The sequence below is a fragment of the Colobus angolensis genome, unplaced genomic scaffold, assembly GCF_000951035.1.
Source record: "Colobus angolensis palliatus isolate OR3802 unplaced genomic scaffold, Cang.pa_1.0 Scaffold82, whole genome shotgun sequence".
Lineage (NCBI taxonomy): Eukaryota > Metazoa > Chordata > Mammalia > Primates > Cercopithecidae > Colobus > Colobus angolensis.
In genome coordinates this window covers 7,768,268-7,775,512 of record NW_012122043.1, presented here as the reverse complement: position 1 = coordinate 7,775,512, position 7,245 = coordinate 7,768,268, and positions in this window count along the sequence as shown.

The following is a 7,245-nucleotide window of genomic DNA, read 5'->3' as shown; positions in this document are numbered from 1 at the left end:
GCCAGGCCTACATTTCTTTCGTTTAAAATATTCAATGTGCTAACATGCCATACTCTGAGGCAGTGTGTCCTGAATCCCATCAGTGTCCTTCTTCTTTCTTGTACACAGCCTTATTTGTAGAACAAATGGATCCTCCCAAGAAGGACTCATGGAAGAAATTCCCCCTTGGGTATCAATATCTGAAAAACACGGCCCTCTCCCGAAGCGCATATTGTGTTTTATTTTACAAACATTATGAATCCTGTGAACTAGTAGTGTGGATGTCTTGGCTTCAGCTAGCAGAGAGCCAGTGCATTTGTGGCTCACTTCTAGCTAGTATTTAGGATCATTTGTTATATATTTTTCTGCTAATCATACCTTTAATTTATTTCCAGTATGCTGTTGCTATTTAAAATTATGTTAAAAAGGAATTCTTGGTAATGTGGAAAATAAAAAGAAAAACCACAGAACACAGTAAAGTATGCTCTATACAAAATGACATTTTAAAAGGACAGAAAAGGGCCAGGCACTGTGGCTCATGCCTATAATCCTAGCACCTTGGGAGGCCAAGGCAGGTGGATCACCTGAGGTCAAGAGTTCAAGATCAGCCTGGCCAACATGATGAAACCCCATCTCTACTAAAAATAAAAAAATTAGCCAGGCATGGTGGCAGGTGCCTATAATTCCAGCTACTCGGGAGGCTGAGGCAGGAGAATTGCTTGAACCCTGGGAGCGGAGATTGCAGTGAGCCAAGATCGCACCACTGCACTCCAACCAGGGTGACAGAGCAAAACTGTGTCAGAAAAAAAAAAAAAAAAAGACAGAAAAGAAATACATCTGGAGTTAGAAGTGAGTACTGGGGAGTTGGGGGATTATGGATTATATTTTTCAAGCTAAGTTTTGTAAATTTTTAAAAACATGAACATGCATTACTTTTATAAGGCTAATGGGAAAAACCATTAGCAAGTGAAGACCCCTCTGTGCACATGGGGTAGGCACCATTTACCTGTAATGGCATTAAGAACATTAGGAAATTGGAAATGGGAGCATCAGCACTTGCACGATTTAATAATTTGCTGATCGCTGCCATGTATTAGACTTTAACTATTTTGTCTACGAAGCATGAGCATGCCTTTATGTAGTTAATGTAGCCACATTAAACATTCATATGATGTCTATATTCCCGGGGCTGGTTTGTTTTCACTTTGTCTTGATCGGGAGCCGATGCAGCTGCTCTCCATCTTCTCAGGTGAGGCTCCTGCAGGTGGAGAGGCAAGAAAGCCTCCTTTGTGACATACCTGAAGCTGCAGAGAGCTTCCAGGCAGAAAAGAGGCAGAAAAGTTTGCCTTGTTTGTTTTTTTTCCTCTTTCTCTCCTCTCTGCCCTCCTAGGGCATTTCCTGGGTGTCACATTCCTGTTTCATTTTGATTGATGCTAATGGCATTTTCAAACTGCAATTTCCTAGGCTTACTTAAGAACCATACTTGGAGATTGTGATAGCAATGTTTCCAATTAGCACAACACTTTTCACCCAAGTTTTCAGTACTTGGTTAATTCATGGAAAATGAACTCAAAGGATTTAAGAAACTGTTTCTCTCCCAAAACAGTTGTGCATTGGAAACACGATCAGGTTCTGAATGTCTAAGCATATCCTGCATGAAAATTAGCTCCATGAAATTAAGCTTCTTTTTTTTTGAGACAGGATCTCACTCTGTCACCCAGGTTGGAGTGCAGTGGTGCAATCATGGCTCATTGCAGCCTCAAACTCCTGGCCTCAAGCAATCCTCTTGCCTCAGCCTCCCAAAATGCTGGAATTACAGGAATGAGCCACCACACTGGGCCATAATCCCTTTCTTATGCCTCCTTTTTAGGGTTGCCAGATAAAATATAGGGCATCCAGTTAAATTTAAATTTCAAGTAAACAACAAATAGTTTTTTTTAGTATAATTGTGTCCCAAATACTGCATCCTTTTTCTCCTCTAAATGATGAAACTTCACCTCTTCGCCATATCCAGAAAGGAAAATTTGATCAGTGCCTTATTGCCATAGTGGTGTAGATGAGACCGGATTTGGCAGTTTAGACAAAATAGCTCATTTGATGCTTTTCTTCAAGAACAAGGTGAGTTTTACTTTGTCAAAAACTTGTTGGCTTTTGCCAATTAAATTTTTTAAAAAGTTGGCTTTTGCCAATCCAATCTTTAAATGTGTTGCCATTTTGTTTTTGATTCATGAGTCATGATGTATCCCAACGATGAAATAGAAAAGGTGCTTTGCCCCGTGGGCAGAAGAGTCGGTTTTTGTAAGGCAGCTTGAGCAGGAACAAGGAAACAGCCCAGGACAAACCAGAGGTGGGGTGGCATCAGGTCACCTCAGGCTGCCTTCCTCTCAAGGATTAAAGCAGAGGGACTTTCTTATCACATAGCTTACGACTGGATCTCTCTTCTGATTTCTCAAACGTTGGTTAAACAACGTCATTTCAGTTAGGTGACATGGAATTTAAGTATGAGTGACTCCATTTTGGAACAATTCTGTGGGGCTGCTCGGAAGCCCCCCAGAGAGAAGCCTGAGCTGCGCCTCACCGTGTGTTTCATCCACGGCATGCTCCCAGCTCTAGCGTGGGTGGAGAGAGGTCATGGAGTGTGGTTGCTTTACCTTCTACAAAAGTTCCCAAAGCAGGAGCCTGGTGGGTGAGCAGGGGAAGGAACAGAGGTGGAGAGAGAGGAGGAAGGCACTGCAGCTCTTGATCCCACCCCTAATCCTTCTGTTAGTCAATTTCCTAGCCCCACAAAACACTTGGTGTGAGTAGATACTTTATGTAACTAGTGAGATGCCTAGGATATTTTATCGTTGTGTCTGAGGGATGGAACAGAGGCAGCTCACACAGACGCAGAGGCATTTGGGACAGAAGAGACTATGAGGAGGAGCCCCCTGGGAACTTGCAGGAATGGTGGAAGACTGACAATATCCCCCTGACATCTGGGTTACAGTTTTATAGTAGATGGAGCTCTGCATTTGGCAACCAATTGCCTCTGTTCAATTCTTGTATCTACTACCTACTAGCTGTGTGATCTTAGACAAATAACTTAACCTCTCTGATCCTCAGATTTCACATCTTTAAAAGGAGAATATTAATACCTGCATCCAGGGTCTCCTTGAGACTTAAATGAGGCATGGAGGTGATGCACCCAGTAGGTAGTAAGAGTCTCCAAAAAGTCCGTTGTCTTTTTCTCTTAATTCCACTATTTCTAGGACGCGAATACACTAGAAAAAAAGCTTGTACAGCTGAATAACTAATCATACACAAACGATGTGGTGAACAACTCTTTTCCTACAACTTTTAGGTTACAGAGGAGGGGCAGGGAAAGATGACATCACAAGAGCAGGGTTAGTTGCACCAGCAAATGATGTAGATTTCTGTACCCCTGCAACCCCCTGCCTTGCTGCACATGTGCACATACACACACACGCACACGCTCACAAATGGGTCCTCCATCCTCCAATGCCAACTTTTATTATAGTTCAGTCATTTGAAATTACTCATAGCAAGTCTTTTCTCCATTTTTGTGCATAATTGAATAATCCAGCTACTTAACAAAGAGGCCTGCGTGTATCTTTATTCTTCCTCAAACCCTTCAAAACAAAAAATGTGTAACTTTCACCAAAACTTATCCAGTAGTACCAATGTGTTTGCGATTAGGACTTCTTTCCAGTTGGGCTCACTGCCATATCTAAATCTGTGTTGGCTACAGACCCCACACAGAGAGACCATGAACAAAAACTCAATCTACATCATGGGCATCAGGGCTGCTTTCAAGGGTTGGATTCAATGACAGTCTTAATCGGAGTGCGGAACAACCAGTGTAAATTCAAGCTTTTGCCTTGGCAAGAGAGGAGCTGCTTTCAGAGCAGGCCTGATGGGTGAGGCTGGAGAGGCCGGCTGCCTATCTGATAGAGCTTATCAGGGACTTCCCATGAGAGCCGCCTGTAGCGCCTCAATTCTGAGACATAGAAAAGATGAGTTTAGTGAGAGCTCACTGTGGTTGCACATAAGCAAAACTGTGCTCTCCCGAGAAAAGGGCAGAGACGGCCATGCAGATGGCTGCAGGCATGTGCAGATGACTGTGGCTTTGTCCTCTCCCCTGGAAATGCAGAAGAGAATGGTCCCCTTGTCCTCTGCACTCTCCAAGCCGTCCTGCAGGAACTTATAAGGAACACCTTTGTCATCGCCTAAAGGGAGTGAGGAGTGAACTGTAAATCTCAGGTCTGGTGTAACGAGATGATTTTTGCAGTGGGATAGGACATTTTACCAATTCTCAGAGCAACATTCCAGTCTTTTTTCAGATGGGACCACTCCGCTAGCATAGATTTAACCCAGAAATTAGGAACGCAGAGGACTGATTGTATCCCCAGTGGCTCTAGCCAGAAACAATTATCCACTTGGCTCATTAAAACAAGTAACAAATGGCTAATTGTCTCCACAATTTGCCAAGTGCTGGTTCAGTTACTTGTGCCTGTGAACTCAGGAATATGAAGAGCAGCTGGCAAGAATAGAAGAGGGACTAAAATTCTGCCATACATAGATGGGTCCATCATTTTATTTTTTATTCTCTTCCTTAGCATGGGGAGTGTGGAGCAGAGGGTACAAAAAGAGAGGGACTGAACAGGATGACCCTATGTTACTTTCTGTGTTTCTAGTACTATGATTCATGGTGAAACAAACTGAAGAGAATCATACCAGATTTGTGACCAGTTTCAACAGAATATACATCATCATGAAGACCCCAGGAGAGGAGAACAGGGAAGATATGCTCTCACCACATTTCTGGAAGTTCCCTGAGTCCCTGTCCAGCTTCTCTTTGGTGATAAGTGAGACTCAGGGGCAGCAGCCCAGCCGTGCTGGGGAGGACTTGGCCTGAGCAGAAGGCAGCAAGAAGAACCTGGGTCCACACTTTCTGTCCTCGTCCTTTCGTGCTGTTATAACAACATACCCTAGACTGGATAATTTATAAATAGCAGGAATTTATTTCTTATACTTCTGGAGGCTGGAAAGTCCAAGATCACAACACCAGCAGATCAGGTGTCTGGTGGAAAGTCTGCATCATAGATGGGGCCTTCTGTGTGTCCTCTCATGGCTGGTGTAAAAGTAATTGTGGTTTTGCCATTAAAAGCCGCAATTACTTTTGCACCAATCTAATACCAGAAGACTCACTCTCTTCTTCTCTCTCTCTCTCTTTTTTTTTTAAGACGGAATCTCATTCTGTCACCCAAGCTGGAGTGCAGTGGCACGATCTCGGCTCACTGCAACTTCCGTCTCCCAGGTTCAAGCAATTCTCCTGCCTCAGCCTCCCCATTAGCTGGGACTACAGGCATACACCACCACGCCTGGCTAATTTTTTGTATTTTTTAGTAGAGACAGGGTTTCACCATGTTGGTCAGGCTGGTCTCATACTCCTGACCTCAGGCAATCTGCCTGCCTCACCTCCCAAAGTGCTGGGATTACAGGTGTGAGCCACTGTGCCCTGCCACTCCCTGCTCCTCTTGTCTTGCACTGAGTATCTCCCATCTTCTAGCAGATCTGATCGATCAATTTATTTCAATGTACAATGATTGATGAAGGCTGAAATATTAGTCATTTACATTATAAAAATGGATACTTGGAAAATGTGATGATTATCCCCCCAAAAGCCATCAAAAGTAGTAGGCATCTTAGACAACTCAGTTCTTGCTGGTGTCTCAACTTCATCAACCCACAAATGAAGAAAATAACAATATAAATATTGAATGTGTGCATATGTGCTATTGCTGAATTTTATAAGTCATACCATTCTTTATATTCAGGAGATATATTGAGCAAAATGCATCATGAAGAATGATTTAATTTGGGTGCCTTTGAAAAACTCCATGGGCAAATTATTGCCAACTGCACTCCTCTGAACAATCGTTCTTGCTCTGTTATTGTTCCCATTTTTCAAATTTCCATTGGCAACTGAGAAGCCCATTAGGATTATCAGGACATTTTTCCCTTTTATCAGAGGACTCTTGAAGGATCCTTGAGCTCAGAGGGGCATGAACAGTTTAGCCTTGGATGCCAGTGGGGTTTTCTGCTCTGGAAAGGAAATGGCAGGGGTGTGGGAAAATGGGCAGTGTGTCAGGAAGCAGCGTGTCTTTCAGATGTGGCATGCCTAAATTTTAGGACGATTATTTAATGTGTTTGAATTTGTGTGTTTTGCGGATGCTGATGCTCCAAATCCACAAAGGCAGAAACCGCAACCCCTCCTAAGCTTTCTTCCGAGCAATGCCTGACAGCATTCACATTGCTGAGAATGATTACTGAGTTCAGGCTGTGACCTTTTCAGGGGGACCCTCGGTGGGATGCTGCTTGGGAATGCAGCCCTCCCAGGCCGCCAGCAAGGGTGACTAATGGGACCAGCTTTTTCAACTTCTTTCCTAAGGGCAGAAGAGAAACTCCTGGGTAAGCTGTGGTGGGGCAGGATGAGCATGTACCCCTTCCTAGGATCTTTTCCAGAGCTGCACATCTGCTCCCGCCCACCACACCAGAATTTCACAACATTGCATTTTAATTCCACCCATGAGGTCAGCATTCCTAAGTAACAGCTCTTTGGGACATGTGAAAGTGAGAAATCACCCATATTTTCTTGGGAGGAAAACCAAAAGCCAAACAGCCATTAACCAGCGGCGCGCTCTGGGACATCTGAGTCTGCCTTTTTTTTTTTTGCTGAATGCAGCACCTCTCATCTTACCCGACACAACACCATATGCTGCGATGTGCCCAGAACCTAAAAAGAGCATGTCTTGGCAGAGGAGGGTGTATTTAAAGGCCATCGACAGCAGACCAGCTTCTCATTTTAAAGAAACACAGAGAAAAAGTCCTTCTATCTGATGCATTCAGGAGAGTCGTTGACGGTGAAACAAAAAGTTAGTTAAAAAATTACAAATATTTAGAGTATTTTACTTTAACTTAAGAGACACAAATATAATTTGTTGGAGTTAAAAATCCCTCTTTTGATGTGAGAAGCAAGTTCTGTTCTTTGAGTGAGGTCTCCTTGCTGGAATTCTGCATCATCCTTCTTGCAACACTACCTCTTCATTGCATCATCTAATCTTTTCAGATAAGATTTCTCTAATGTAGAGCAAGAACTTAGACATACACAATGCACTATGTGGGCAAAATCTTTCTTTTTTTCTTTATAATGTATAAAGTACGAACGACTCTATACCATAACAAAGATAGTAATACTTTGATTTT